This window comes from Tachypleus tridentatus, chromosome 1 (genome assembly GCF_004210375.1).
Source record: "Tachypleus tridentatus isolate NWPU-2018 chromosome 1, ASM421037v1, whole genome shotgun sequence".
Taxonomy (NCBI): Eukaryota; Metazoa; Arthropoda; class Merostomata; order Xiphosura; family Limulidae; genus Tachypleus; species Tachypleus tridentatus.
In genome coordinates this window covers 136,144,575-136,161,109 of record NC_134825.1, presented here as the reverse complement: position 1 = coordinate 136,161,109, position 16,535 = coordinate 136,144,575, and the positions used below count along the sequence as shown (strand labels likewise).

General features: G+C 38.3%; 1 protein-coding gene across 7 annotated transcripts in view; it reads left to right on the top strand.

Annotated features, from left to right (window-relative positions):
* The first annotated feature begins 1,015 nt into the window (after nt 1-1,015).
* The window catches only part of nopo (TRAF interacting protein no poles), a 48,629-nt gene continuing 33,109 nt past the window's right edge, over nt 1,016-16,535 (top strand). Inside the window, exons 1-2 of one of the 7 annotated variants that reach the window (XM_076453731.1) lie at nt 1,032-1,358; nt 2,816-2,899. The gene's annotated coding sequence lies outside the window, so the exon portion shown is untranslated. The other 6 variants (XM_076453723.1, XM_076453748.1, XM_076453761.1 and 3 more) reach the window with 6 other exon arrangements.

Sequence of the window (16,535 nt, the reverse complement as noted above, 5' to 3'; positions counted from 1 at the left end):
AACGGTCCTGTGGAGGTTACCAGAATGATGTCTGGAATGGAGAGGTTGTCATGTGAGGCTAGACTGAGATACAACAAACTGGTTTCCCTTGATAAAAGAATTAAAAAAAGTGTTGATATATCATATTTTTTCATACTTATTGACAAAACTAATAGGATTAGAAGCCATAAATGTAAATTTTGGCAATGTAGAATCATCCTCAAGTAAGACGGTTTTTATTCGACTAATAAGGTGGTTAACCTTTGACATGGATTACCTTCAGATGTGGCCCGGCATGGCCAGGTAGGTTAAGGCGTTCGACTCGTAATCTGAGGGTCGCGGGTTCGAATCCCCGTCGCAACAAACATGTTTGCCCTTTCAGCCGTGAGGACGTTATAATGTTATGGTCAATCCCACTATTCGTTGGTAAAAGAGTAGCTCAAGTTGGCGGTGGTTGGTGACGACTAGCTGCCTTCCCTCTAGTCTTACACTGTTAAATTACGGACGGCTAGCGCAGATAGCCTTCGAGCTGCTTTGCACGAAATTCCAAAACAAAACAAACAAACCTTCAGATGTTATCGAAACAGTAAATTTAAGTGAGTTTAAGAGAAAGCTTGATAATTATACGAGATTTAAGATTTTTATTAAATTTTTATCTTTATTTATTTTATTTTTTGTCTGGTAATCTTAATTTTGTTTAGAAAATAAGACAGCCGAGATGAACCTTTGGGTCTTTTGTTGTCCGTAAATGTAATGCTATGTTAACTTTCCTTTTTATATCTAATTATATGGAATAAGCAACCATTTATATTATTTTAACTTTGAATATGTTTTAAATAACAAAGCAACTTGAAATTTAATGATGATAATTTACAAGTTTTCTAATTCGTTTTAGCAAAAAGCCACACAATAGGCGCTGTACATTGTTAATCACGGAAAATCGGAAATGAGAGTTTTGAGTTACAAATCTGGAAAGCGCCTCAGTGACACAGCGGTATGTCTGCGGACCTACAATGCTAGAAATCGGATTTAGATACCCGTGGTGGGCAAAGTACATATGCCCGTTGTGTAGCTTTGTGCATAATACCAAATAAATCTGTAAACGTACCAATGATCCAATAAGTAAACTCTTAGTTTTTTGTCAACAACAAAAGTTTAAATTGTAACTGCATGACTTGTAAATTTTGACTTTTGTTTGCGAGAGTACAGAGTAACAAAAGCTTTCAAAATATAAATAGCAAAATAATGCAAATTTCAAATACTATAATTTATTTGTTTTTAACCTTTTGATTGAGTGAGTGTTTTATTTGTAAAAAAGGTGTAATTGCAACTTTGGACGTTTGGTTACGAGAGTATACCTAAATATTTTTTCGTTGCCGGTAAGTTTAAATTAATTTGAAAAACTTAAACAAGAAATATTTAAAATTAATTTGCTTTTAAAAAAAGGATACAACACTTTCAACATATTTGCTTTAAATGTTGGAAGATAAGAAATTTAAATACGGTAATTGTCAGATATATAACTTGTTTGTATTATATAAAATTATTAGCGTTATCAGTTTAAGGAGTAAGTGTATGGATCATGTTATTTATAAATTGCCTCATTATATGGAAAGCATAAAACGCAGAGGGACTTCAAGGAGTAGGAGTAAGATCAAAATCTGTCTGTCAGTCAATTGATAAAGTATAATATATTGTACTAATAGTTTATAATTATACTCTATTATGTGTGACTTTTCAATTACTGCTGTCAAAGAATGTTATATTTCATAGTACATGTAGAAACACATGATTTTGGAAATGGTATGTTTCAGAATAATTGCTTAAAAGTTAGATAGTTTAATAAGTGGATTTCCTTTAGAGTACTCTTTCGAACACTGCAATAGGTGTGGGAATGAAGTATCTAGGACTTAAAGCTTTAATGAAAGATTATCAGAAATACAACAAAAGTAAAACATTGACTGGCTGTATCTGTGAACTAAAGTTTTGGTTAACTATTAAGGATGAGTTAAATTTTAGAGATGGGTTCAAGCAGAATGTTTTGGAATTGTAAAAGTTATATATTCATTACAAATAGTTTAAATTGAAGTTACATAGTTATAAAGGAGCTTGTGAAATGATAGGCTAACTTTGGCAACAAGCTTAGTTAGCCCCTAACAAATGTTAGGGGTTTTGGAAACAAAATAGGAGAATTCAGAGCTGCAGCTGGAGTAGAAATTATTGAGAAAAAGAGGAATACTGTGGTTCCATGTATTAGAATAAATTGTAGCCTCTTAGATTGAAGACGAAAAACATTAGTCAAGAGTATGAATTTGTATGAGTTATGATTTTTCAAGGGTAGAAACTTTTTAATTAGCAAGTGCTAAAGAACACTGGTCATATAAAGGGCCATTGTAAAAATGTATAATAAGACAGATTTGCTACTAATATAAATATTGAAAAAGTGGTTAATGAGGGATTTCAATTTTAGATAAATTGATTGGGATTATATTTAGTCAAATATGGTTAGAGATATATTGAAGTGATTCGGGATGGTTTTCTACACCTAAAGGTCAGAGAGAAAATGAAGAAGGATACCATTTTAAATGTATTGCTAACCAATAACAAGTATTTAATTGCAAGAGTTTAAATATGGGAATATTTGGGGAAGAGTGATTTTTGTATAATTAGGTTTGGTGTATTATTTAGTGTTGGATGGATTATGTTTTGGGGACGCCCTACACAAAGTGTTTGTAGGGGTGTATTTATTTGTGCATATTTTATTAATCAAATTTTTTTGAAAGTTTTACAGAAACATGTTTAACAGATTTAGGAAATTTATTTTGATTTTGTTTAGGTAACATGAAATTGGGTATGCTGAAAAAATATCATTGGTCCATAACATATCTTAGAAAATGATTGAGACATGTTGAAAAGCAAGGTTATGGTTTTTATCTCATTTTTACATCAAATTTATTTTAAATAAAAGTGATAATATGGTCACTAACATTTAATCCATAAATAATCTGTTTCATAGTCAGTGATATGTTTTTTCATTATAAACTAATATAAAATATTTCAAGAAGTTTAAACTGATGGAAGATTTTTTAAATCAGCAGGAAAGTTGACATAGGTTGAATTTATGCTTCTCATTTTAAGGGAGGAAAGCCTCCTCAATTTGAAAAATTGTACTGAAAATACTTTTATTTCACTTATATTTATTATGAATTGTATGGCAAGAGTACATTAGAAATAAATGTTCTTCTTTCTTTGTTAATCTGAAGATTACCTAAGAAGGTTGAAACATTGTTCTGTACTTTAATTAAAATTTTAATACCCATACCAGCCATCTTGAAAATACATTTTTATTTTAAATGGGTTTCTCATCATCATGAAATAAATATTTATTGGGTTTTATGATTACTTCAGGTATAGAATCATCATGTGATAACAGTGGATTTGCCATATGTGTCATGTTGAATTTGTTATGGAACATTTTGCTGTTCTCTTTTAGAACAGTAAAATCTCAAAACAGATGCACATATTAGATTAATTCAACTGACACTAATACAGCAAATTTCTTTAGTACTACCTGCATCTGAAATTGAATACATTTTGGTACATGCTTATGAAAAGTTCTTGTTTACAAAATATGGTTGCCTTAGACTAGAACTTTAATTGAAAGAGAAAATAAGAAGTCCAGAAGAAATTAACAACAAGAATTTTCTTAAGCAATGTTAAAGGTAAGCAAAATGTTAGAATGAGAAATGGACCTATAAAGGATGCTGATGTGAAGGGTTTTGTTAAAAATATGAGATGGCTGAGCTCTTAAATGTTTTCTTCCATTTTAGTTTTTACAATAGAAGGTATTAAAAATAATCATGACTTTGAGCATTTTATAGAAAATATTAGAATTGTCCTGCATCTTTTAAATATTAATTACTTGTTTATAAATAGGAAGTCTTGCAAATTAAAATAGGTTTATTTAGACTCTCAATGGATGGACCCTCTTTTATCCTTTGGGGGGTTAGGATGGAACCTCTGATCAATTTAAACAGGTCACAGTTTTCTCAGATTTATCTTACTCTCATAACAGTCCTGATTTATTTATCTTCAATTTAACTTTTGTCAGAAAACGTATTAGCATTCTCCTTATTAATATGAGGAAGAATTGGGGATTTTATTAACATCTGCCTCATTCAGACTATCTTCTTCATTTTTTACTTTGGTTTTCTGGCTGGTTTGTTTATTCCTGTTTATTTGATGTACCCAATGAGAATGGGAGACTTGCATCCTATCATTGATCTGCATCAGCTTGACTAATTTTTAGATCCTCCTTGCTTAACCATAGAATTTTTTTTCAACCAATGATGGAACTTTGCACCAGGGCTCTGGATGACCAACTTCAATGCTACTGATGCTTATCTTCATATTTCCATAACAGAGTCTATCCAGGGTCAGGTTCTGCAGAGTTGTTCAAGCCTTTTCTTGTCATCTGCATTTCTTGGGCCTGTGCACACATCATTATGTGAACAACTGGCTCCTTCTGGCCCCATCCCATCAATTACCAGAACAAGATTCTCTGAAGACATAAAAGTGAGCTTCTTCTTCAGACTGAGGAAAATTATTTTTTGTCACTGATACAGTATATTGTCCATTTGGATGTGCTTTTAATGCTCACTTAAATCATGTTCAACCAACCCCTATCAGGCTTCGAGCTGTGGAAAGAGCCATTAGGATTTTGTTTATGTTTCTTTGTCCTATTGCACAGATGGTTCTCTCTCTTTTGGGGAATATGAACATTCTTCAAGCCACTATTTGTTTTGGGACAAGTATGTATGAGAACCCTTCAGTGGTCATTGCATGACCAATGGATCATGCATTCTGATCCTTTGGATCATCCTGTGTCATTAGTCAGGAACGACATTATTGATTGTGTATGGTGTTTGGATCATAACAACACTACTATTGTGGTACTCATTCTATTATCAGATCTCAAGAGCCATCTGTTCACAGATGCATCTATTCAAGGATGAAGAGCTTATCTTCAGGGTCAGGAGTTCCAGTTGCTTGGGTGGAAAATAAGTTGACTTTCCATTATCAACATTCTCAAACTCCTTTAAGTGTACTGGGCAATAGTTCAAGGTCTGTCTCTTTTGATGGGAAAAAAAAAAATGTTATGATATATTTTGATAATTCCATGATGGTATCTCAGATTTCTTCTCAAGGAGGCCCCTCGGTGTGGATTCCTGTACGTGGTGAGGGGACCTCCCAGGGAAGGTTCTGTTCTATCTGGTTACCTTCTCTGGGATCTAAACATCCACCCACGTGTTTGCCGTGCGTGGCGACCCGTGAAGGGGAGGAGAAGATCCTGGTGGTTGAGGGGTCCAACCCTAACACACCACTTTGGCCTCAAATTCCTGTAGACGGGCGGCCTTTGGGTGGCCCCTTGGGTCAATCGGCTGGTCCACTTGGGCTAGAGTCAACCAAGTACCAGTGTTGGAAGTTCTCAACGGGTGTTGTGGACATTGTGCCTGATGCTGGTGTTTGGGTATAGTGCTCACTGAAACCCTGGCGTTGCTGCATTGTCCTTGCGTGACTTTGTAGTCGTCCCCTTGTAGGGCTCCATGGTGGGTGGGGTCAGTGGGTACCGAAATTTTTCCTTTTCCTATGGATCCTCAAAAAATTTAAATAAAATTGTAAAAAACAGTCAATGGGTAGCGACCACGTCTTGAATACTCAGAACAGCAATCTTCAACATCAGTAACACATGTACCTCATTTTCTTATATTACATTCTCTTTCGGAAAAACCTTTAGGGCAAATGTCCCCTTTTTTTATTCAAAAGGGACTAGAGGGACTTGCTGGCTCTCAAAATCAGTAAAGAAACTTCGATCTGGTGACATATTAGTTGAAACATCCACATCCCAACACAGTGAACTCCTGTTGAAATCAAAGGCAATTGGGGATATACCTATTGAGGTTACACCCCATGCTGCCTTGAATTCTTCACGAGGAGTTATTGTTGAAAGGGATTTGAAGAGCGTTCAGTCAGAGATTCTCGCTGGTCTCTCCACTCAAGGAGTTTCTGCAGTGAGGCGCATCTCCACTCGCAAAGATGGAATTACACTGCCAACAAATACCCTCGTTTTAACATTTACTTCACCACGTGCACCTGCCACCATCAAGGCAGGTTATCTCATTTGCAGGGTTCGACCATACATACCAAACCCTCTTCGATGTTTCCAATGTCAGAGATTCGGCCACTCAAAGACATCTTGTCGTGGTTCCCTGACATGTGCTCGTTGTGGAGGCAAGGACCACGATGCCTATGACTGTGACATGAACCCACATTGCGTAAACTGCAATGGTTCTCACCCTCATACTTTCATTCTTGCCCAAAATGGTTGGAGGAAAAGAGGTGCAGCATTTGAAAACAACACATAACATTAGTTATCCTGAGGCTCGGAAATTGCTGTCCACAACTCCATCTCGGACATATGCTGCTGCACTTCATTCCACAACTACAGTGGGAGTGCAGACAGATCTCTCTGTGCCTCCAAGAATCGTTTTCAAAACAAATGAAAAGCCTTTTGACCTCCGTGGTTAAAAGGTTGATGAATCAACTACCACACCTATCTCTGTCCCTCCCATACCTTCCAACACACCTCAAGATCCACGTCCTTCAGTTTCAAATACAGGCATTTCTTCTGATACATCTTTTTCTCCCACCATAAGAGACAACACAATTATTGGTTCGCGTCCTCAGTCACTAGATTCCCCTTCCAATAACAAAAACCTGCCCACCCGACACAGAGCAGGATCCATGGAGGTTGATAGACCTCCTCCAACTAAAGACAGTAAAGAAAAAAAGGCGTGGTCGTAAACCGAAGGGTTCTCCAGCCACTTCACCTACCCGTTCTTAAAATGGCCACCTTGATACAATGGAACTGTCGAGGTTTACGTTCTAATCTGGATGATATCAAAGCGCTGATTGCTTCCTACCATCCTGTTTGTCTTTCTTTACAGAAACATTTCTCAAAACTGCTGATACTGTCTCCATTCGGCAGTTTTCTCTGTACAGAAATGACAGGTTGTGTGATGGTCGAGTACATGGAGGGTGGCACTGTTGGTTGATCAACCGCGTGCCCACCCTGTCTTTGTCACTCAACACACCCTTGGAGGCTGTAGCCATCCGTATTTCCTTGGGTCATACCATCACTGTTTGTTCTCTGTACCTGTCCCTGGAAAGACATATGATCAATCAGATCTGGATGCTCTCGTTGAACAATTGCCATCTCCGTTTCTAATCCTAGGGATTTTAATGGACATCATCCCTCTGGGAAGTGCTATTATTGATGGGAGGGCCGATCTGTAGAGCGGATGCTCTCTGATCACAATCTTTCTCTTTTCAATACTGGTTCTTCCACTTACTTTCATGCACCTAGTCAGTCCTTTGCCGCTATTGATCTCTCAGTTTGCTCCCCTTCATTATTTTCCCATTTTTCATGGAGGGTTGACAGTAATCCACTAGGCAGTGATCATTTTCCAATCCTTATAGAGAGACTGGCCGTGGTCGATGCCACCCTACCAGCGTGCCCGGTGGAAGCTGGATCAGGCAGACTGGTCCACTTTCACTGCTCTCGCAGAACTTGATCCTACCATCGTAAATCAGCCATCAATAGACGACTGTGTAGCAGCGGTAACTGACTGTATTACACATGCAGCTGCTCAGTGTATTCCTAAAACCTCGACACGTTTTCCACGATATCCTCGTCCGTGGTGGAATCCTGCTTGCCACTTAGCACGGAAGGCTCAAAAGCAGGCCTGGGATACTTTTCGTAGATATCCCACACTTTCAAACCGGGTTGCTTTCCAACGGGCCGTGCACATGCTAGGTGGGTAAGACGTCACAGCCAGAAGGAATCTTGGATTAAGTTCACAACCAGTATATCTTCTACCACCAGTTCCAAGATCATATGGGACAGGATTCGAAGGTTAATGGACACTACAATTCTATCCCCCCTCGATCTTACTCTCTGATGGTCAGGAGGTGACTTATGTTGAACATCGCTAACACTCTAGGTGAAAGCTTTTGCCGGTATCTAGCACTTCTGCTTGTTCCTCCACCTTCCTGGCTATCAAGACTCGGGCGGGCGATCACCTCTTTCCTTTCGAACTAACTGTTTCTTTGACTATAATCGTCCTTTTACCCTGGTGGAACTAAAAATGGCCCTTCATCGGTCTGCCAGTACGTCTGTTGGACCTGATGATATTCATTATGACATGCTGCACCATTTATCTCCTGCTTCTCTTAATGTCCTTCTGATTGTTTTCAACCGGATCTGGCAGAAGAATGTTTTTCCTGATGCTTGGCGCCAGGCTATTATTTTACCTTTCTCTAAGCCAGGGAAAGATCCCAAGATTCCTTCAAACTACCGTCCAATTGCTTTGACGAGCTGTCTCTGTAAGACATTAGAAAGGATGGTTAATGCTCGTCTTGTTTGGTTCCTTGAATCAAACAACCTCCTCTCGCCCACACAGTGTGGGTTCCGTCGACAGCACTCCACCACAGACCACCTAATTCGTCTTGAAACATCTATCAGAGAAGCCTTTCTCAACCGCCAACATCTTGTATCAATATTCTTTGACATAGAGAAGGCTTACGACACAACATGGAGGTATGGCGTTTTATGCGAGACCTCCATACATATGGGTTACGTGGCCATCTACCCATGTTTATTAAAATTTTTTAATGGACAGGAGATTCGGGTTCGTGTGGGTTCGACACTTTCCGTTCTTTTGTACAGGAACTTGGAGTCCCTCAAAGATGTGTATTGAGTGTTACACTCTTCAGTATAAAGATAAATGCCATCACTGAACAACTCCCTCTCACTGTTGCGAATGGGCTGTATGTCGACGACTTTCACATCTCATGTCAGTCGTCAAACATGAGATATATTGAGCGGCAACTACAAACCGCCCTCAATTGTAATGGAAGTGGACTATGGCGAACGGCTTTAATTTCTCTCTCTCCAAAACTGTGTGCATGCACTTTTGCGTCGACAGGGTATTCACCCTGATCCTGAACTTCATATCGGTGGAGTTTTGCTGCCAGTTGTCCCGGAGACCAAGTTCTTGGGGCTTATCTTTGATCGTAAACTGACCTTTATACCACACTTAAAGCAGCTTCGGGTCAAATGCACAAGAGCACTGAACATCCTCCGTGTTCTCTCTTCTACCAGTTGGGGGCAGATCGCTGTTCAATGTTAAAGGTATATCGTGCTCTTATTAGATCGAAACTTCGATTATGGATCAATGGTCTATGGCTCTGCCAGACCCTCAGCCTTAAAGATGCTGGACCCCGTTCATCACCAAGGACTTGACTCTGCACTGGGGCTTTCCGCACCTCTCCAGTTCAAAGTATATACATTGAATCTCATGAACCTTCTCTACACCTTCGCCGTTTGCAACTATCTTTACAATATACTTGAAACTTCATTTCCTTACCAAAGCATCCCACCTGGAAATGTGTTTTCCTTCCTCGGTGGGCAGTACTTTTCAGAACAGGCGATCTGTCATTGCTCCGTTTGGCCTTCGCATCCGGAAGCAATTGGATGAATTGGGTCTGTCTTTGGATAACATTGCATGTTCCACAGGTCGGCCCATCCCACCATGGCTTATTACAGCCCCCAAATGTGACCTTTCTTTCAGTCACCTAAAAAGGCAGATACTCCAGATTGGAAGTACGTCTTTTATTCAATGAATATCTTTCAAACAATCATTCAGTTCCTATTTATACAGATGGTTCCAAATCAGGTAATTCAGTGGGCTCTGCTATGGTTTGCTATGGATCAGTAGTTGCACGCAGAATCCCTTCTACAGCTTCTGTGTTCACTGCTGAACTGTATGCCATATCTCTTGCCCTGGATCATATTGCAGCTGAGCAGTACTCCAACTGCACTATTTATACTGATTTGCTTAGTTCTATACTTGCCTTGGAATCGCTACACATTGGCTCACATCCTATTCTCGCTGATATTCGTAACCGACTGGCCCGTTTCTCATTAGCAGCTACTTCAATCCAGTTTTTCTGGATACCAGGCCATGTTGGTATTCGCGGAACGAGCTTGCAGACATGGCAGCTAAATATGTCTGCTTCAGCACCATCACTCCTATGCCTATTCCGTGCATGGACTATGGTGTTATCTTCAAGGGTCGGCTCCGTGCCAGCTGGCAGTCCACTTGGAGTGAGCAACGTGACAACAAACATTTTCAAATCAAACCCAAAGTTGGACTTTGGCCATCTAGCTTCCGTAAAGTTCGGAAGGAGGAAGTTGTTCTCACTAGGCTACGCATTGGTCACAGTTTTTTAACTCATCATTTTCTTTTATCTGGAACTGATGCACCAATGTGTAATTTGTGTAACACTCAAATCACTATCAGCCACATTTTACTTTCTTGCCATCGTTACAATTCTCAACGACGGCAATATTTTAAACATATTTTTTCCCAGGGTCAATCTGTAACATTGGACAGAGTTATTGGTGATGGTGACTCTGTCCACCTTGATAATGTTTTTAATTTTTTAATGGCCATTAACCTTTTTAATCTCATTTAAGTGTTGCATGTTTATTTATTACACCTTTTTAATTGTGGTTCCTTTTTTACAGTTTTAATCTCTCATTCAATTTGACATTGGACAATAGCCAGAACATTAAATAACTCGACACCAGGACTGGAAAGGCCAACTTCAGGTGACTAACGCTCCTGTTTGAACTATCCGTTTGAACTACTCGTTAGTCATCCTGGCAGTTGTTATTATACTTTTACTGCATGTCATTTCACACTTTACTAATTAACTTTTTAGTACTGGCCATATTGACTCATAACCCGAACCAGGACTGGAAAGACCAACTTCAGGTGACTGACGGTGGTTTTTATACTTACTTGTTAGTCTTCCTGGCAGGTTACGATCATTACCATTCTGCTACAGGTAGTTCTTTACAACTTTGTTGACTGGATGTCAACATTGGTTTTTACGCCATTTTCTGTCTTAATTGCCGTTTTGCTTTTATCTTCAATTACTTCTACAAATTTTACTCTATTTACTTGACTTTATCCTTTTACTGGACATTTGGCTACTCATTATTACGATTTTGCGGAGTGTCTTTTAAAACTTTTACTTTCTTTTACATTTTGATAATAGCTGCTATGACACATAACCCAGAACCAGGACTGGAAAGGCCAACTTCAGGTGATTGACGGTGGTTCTTGAACTTACCTGTTAATCTTCCTGGCGGGTTATGATCATTACCTTTTTGCTAGAGTAAATACCTTACAACTTCTTATACTCTACCTTTTATCTTAACATTGTAGACTAGGTGTCAACATTGGTTTTATACTTTTTTGTTTTACCTTCAGTTCCATTTATGTCTGTTACTACATTTATTTATTTATTTATTTTTTTACATTTTTACCGAATGTCTGGCGCAGATAGCCTCGCTGCTTTGTGCCATAAAACACTAAATCAATCAATCAAACTCAAGGAGGCACACATTTTTGAGATATTTTTTGTGCCTTGGATCTTTTCAACTGGACTCATTCTGTTTTTATCAGCTGTTTAGTATGTCATGTTACCTCATTCTCAAGTACTGGCAGTAAATGTGCTCATTCTACTCTCTGTTGGATACTGTTGGAAGTACCATATTGGCCAGCTAAAATATGGGTTCTACATTGGGTCCAGGAATGTTCACCTGTACCTCTTCTATATTGGCAGTCTCTGTTGAGACAACCTTGATCATACATTCTCCACCCAGATGTTTGGAAACTCAATCTTCATGCTTGGAAATTATGCAATCCTTTCATGATATAAAGGTTTAACTTCTGAGGTTTCTTGGAATGCAAATAAATCTGTATGTAGACCAATCATATCTATAACTATAATTCAGATTTCACATGAAGGTATCCAGTTGGGGGTGTATGGCCCTTCTTGTTGATCAGTGTCAGTTTTGTGTGTGTTTACATATATGTATGTATGTATTATTTTTCATAGAAAGATGACCACAATCTCCTCATAATACTGAATGTGAAATGGTCCCATTCTTTGTCCTTGGTTGATCACAGGTTCCACGATCTCTCCATAATTCCAGCTAAAAACAGAATACTCTTTGTTCATTTAGTTGGGGAGAGAGGATGAATGTTCCTAATTTTAGACTGCATGAGTTATTTTTCTTTGTTTGAGTATGGCACACATGATTCATTCACTTTGAGCCTGGGGTGTTGCTTTTGGACTTCAAGTGTTGGATAAAGTTTGTTGTCTACAGTGTTGCTTATTCCCTCATTGTGATTCTGATGGTTTGGCTTGCATCACTCTTTGGTTACAGGATGGAATACAGTCAAAGGCATATCTATATAATATTGCAATCCAATTGCCTTTATCACCAATGTGGAATATGGCTACCGTGACCCCCTGGATGTATTGCAGTTCCCTCACTCTTTTACTATATTGATCTTTGTACATTTCTGTTCTTCACCAAGATTTTCTGTATTTGTTGAAGACCATTGTTAGTATGCACACTGGCTTGATTGTAAGCTTCTACATTCACCCCTCTTGTTGTTGGCAACTCGACTTTCCTCAACTCATACAGGGGTTCTGCCCTTATTTGAGGGGCCTGACATAAGCTTCTTGGTCTGTTGGTACCCAGAATAGATTCTGTCTATATCAAAAGATTCTGCTGCTAATGGCATTGGTGACTAGTGTATACCTTTGGAATCTGTGGGGCCTCAATGTAGAGAATTCTTGGATGTGTGGTAAACCTTAATCACAGATCTATAGACAATACAATTCCTTGAGTCAGGATTAGTTATTCAGTTTACATCTTGACCACCATTATCTACCCAATCTGTAGTGTTTCTACTTCCCACCTTTCCTTAGATTTCAAAACTTCATTCTCGAGCTATCTGATTATTATTTTTTTTATCTGGGGCAAGGAGAAAATCATACCAGTTCTTCCAGGGTTGTATTCCCATCAGTTTCATGAGTCCATGAACTGGTGTCCAGCTGTCAATCTTTCTTGCTTATGTGAATTCCTAATTTCTTCAAGGTTAACAAATGACTTATTTTTCACTCTGAGTTGGCATTTTTTGCTAGAATTGTAGGTGTCCAAGTTTGATGGTATCCACTCCTTCTTGCTCACTATCAGTATTTTTGTGCACAAGAATCAGGTACTGCAGTTCAGGATTCGTAGCTTCAGACTATCATTGGTGCCTTATGGGTTTTGCCAAATTGTGCAACTTTTTTCTCATTGCTTCCATTTCCAAGCTTTTTGCACTCACCATTTCATGGATGACTGGTTACTGCTGGAACCATCTTGTCAATTGTCAAAATGTCACACCTGGATTCTACTTTGAGAACCAACCAAGGCAGGTTTAATTATCAGATCTGAGACATGTTCTTATTTCAGTACAATGTTGCCAGTCCATGTAGTTTTTTTATTACATATCTCAGTCAAGATCAGACAGCTCCTATCTGGTTACATGCTATGGAACAGGAAGTCTGAGCCTTAGCTCTTTTACTCTCACTGCAAAAATAGTTCTTTTACTTTTGAGAATGTGGGCATCATTCAAATCCCTCATTCATTTAGGATCAGCAAACAAGAGATTCCTTCAGTAGTCTTTATGCAAGCAATTCACAGTATTCCCTAGTTTCTTATTCTAGATCATTCTATTCAATCTTGAGCAGTGGTTAGATTGGAAATATACCAAGATATGCATTCTTCTGCTTCCACTTTATCCAGAGATTCATCTCTTCATGAATGACTAGCTTCAGGGATGGGGTTCATTTCTCAGTGATCTGGGATTTCAGGATCTATACATGGACAATGAGTTTTCCCTACACAATGTTTTGGACCTTCTTGCTCTTCAAAAGGCAGTGTTTCATGTTCTAGGCTTATCAAGGGGGAAATTGTCAGGCTTTCACTCTGGTAACTTTCAATTCCTGTCAAGAGGGCACTTGGCCCAGGGCTCTTTGTTTTTGAGTCTTGGATCTTCTAGGGTTCATTCATATCATATCACCTTACTAACATGACATATTCCATGGGTGATGATTTCAGTAGCAGATTAATTATCTTGACCCAGACAGATTCTTGAGACATAACACATGCTTCATTATGAGGCTTTTTTGTTGGATTGGCTCTCATTTTGAAAAAAAACTAATTGTTAGTGGTTTAGCTATTTATTGGAACACCCAATTACTCATAATTTGATCATCAGTACCTCACCTTTTGGCTTTGAGAATAGATGCATTCAGCCAGGACAGCATGAGATTACAACTCTAGGCTTTCATGCCAGCTCATTGTTGGGTGCTGCCAATGACATCAGATTGGCAGCTAAATCTTGATTTATGCTCTAACAGTACCTTCAGGAGTGCCCATATCTTACACTTCCTCTTTGATCTTCTCTGTAGAGGCAGCCATGATCTGACATTATACATCTGGCTATCTAGAAGTTCAAGCTTCAGGCATGGAGGCTATGCAGCCCTTTGCTTGGCATCAGGGTTTAATTTATAAGGTTGCCATGTATTTATCTTAGTTTTTGCTTAGTTCCATGATGGACAATAATCAATATAAATGGTGCTTCTGTTAACAATGATGTACCCATTTTAATCAGAAATATCAACCCTACCTCAGTTTTTAACCAAGCACTTTGGCAAGGGTTTTGCATTCTCCACAATCACTCTGTAGAAGGTAGCCATGTTGACAACTACTCACTACTTAAGAAAAAATTGAGTTTACATTACTTTCCAGCATCCTCAACTTGCTTTGGTTTTTTATTTCAAACAACTATTCCATTGACATAATTAGTATATTATGGTAACATTACATGCCCTTTCTCAGCACCTGTTTGTGAACTCAGTCTTATGTACCATGTGTTACCTTTCCATGAAAGTTCATCTGTTGTTTCTGCTAGTCTACAGATATTGCCAGTTGAAATGGTTTGCACTGATTATGCATAAGATGCTTTATCATTTTACCTACATCTTCAGACTGGTTCTTCATCTTTAAGACATTGACAGTAAGGGCAGAGTATAAATTTTTTTGATTCATAGATTGCTTTTTCTCACTTTCATAACTGACCAAATTTTACTTGTTTGTTATGTCCAGTGAGGGTCTTGTTGCCTTTGCTAATGCTTTTACATATGACTTTTTAGTTTTTGGAATTATTAAGTTTTGTAGGATATACCCCTAGTATATAGATACAAAAGTGATTAATATTGATTATTCTGGGTTCAATTTGAAGGCAAGGAATTTTCTGCAAGATAGGTCTGATCAGATTGATAATATTTCTATGCCCTTAGTGGCCTGGTTTAATTGTGTGCTGAAGGACATTGTGTGAATTGGTATGTGGACCTACCTCAGTAATTTTTCTCACATTATTTGCATGATCTCCCACTATCTTCATTTGAGGGTTTTCAGTTACCCATTCTAGCTATGTTAACCACTTTTGGTAAATTAAACAAAGGGGTGAGTTTTTTTCATTTTATGCTTGCCTCTGTTTTATCTTTCATGGTCTTTTTATCTTGTTTTCACAGGATTACATTCTGTGGTGAGAGTCCCAGGCAAGTGTGCTTTCATCAACCATTTTTCACACGAGTAACCACTAATTCAGTATAATTTATCTAAGTTGGAATAGGCTCTGTAAAAGTGTTCTATGAGCCCATCAAGAGGCTGACCATGTTTTTATTACTGTTCTATTCTGGACTGTCACTCATAGACTATTATGAATAAAGCATAAAGCAATTCTGCCATCCCTGCCAATCATTAGTTTGAATAAAATGAGTTTGGTTTTCTTTTACAAATTTAGGTAACTTGGTTCACTTATTGTACTGTTTCTAAGGGTATCATAATGTGCATCTCCAGATTCTACTAATGGAGCTAGGGAGAGTCTTTACTACACCCAGTTTTCACTTACTAGGTAGTGGACAGAGGCTTTTCCTCCAGAGTATTTGAGTGTTTTCCTCCAGTTTTGGAGAAGAGGGTGAAGTTGGGGCCCTCCCACTTGGGTTCATGGATGTCTTAACTTGGATGTCAGTAGAAGAAACATAAGCCAACTCATAATGCCAGTTTAAATTTGATACTCATCTATTTGGTTGGGTTGAGAATGGCTCTTCTTTTTAATCAATGTTAATTAAGTATATTGCTCATGGAAGAGGATCCATTGTTTCCTCATAATTCTGAATGCAAAGTATTCCTATCCTAGGCTCTTGATTAAGCACACTTTGTTCCACATCTTTCCCATGATTGCAGTTGTGGGAGTGAGGATGAGTATTAATTCCAGATGAGATGAGTTCTGTTTCATTAGGTTGAATATGGCAAACAGGATTCTGTCATTCTGAATGTGGGGTGTTGTCTTGTGAAATTTTTCAGGTTGAAGAGAAGGTTTGTCTATATCAGTGTTGCTTAACTTCTCGTCATTAGTCTATTAGCTTGGTGTACATATATTGTAGTTCAATTCCTTAGCCACCAAGACTCTGTAATTACAACCCCGAGCAGTGGAACTTCAACTATCTGGTTGAGG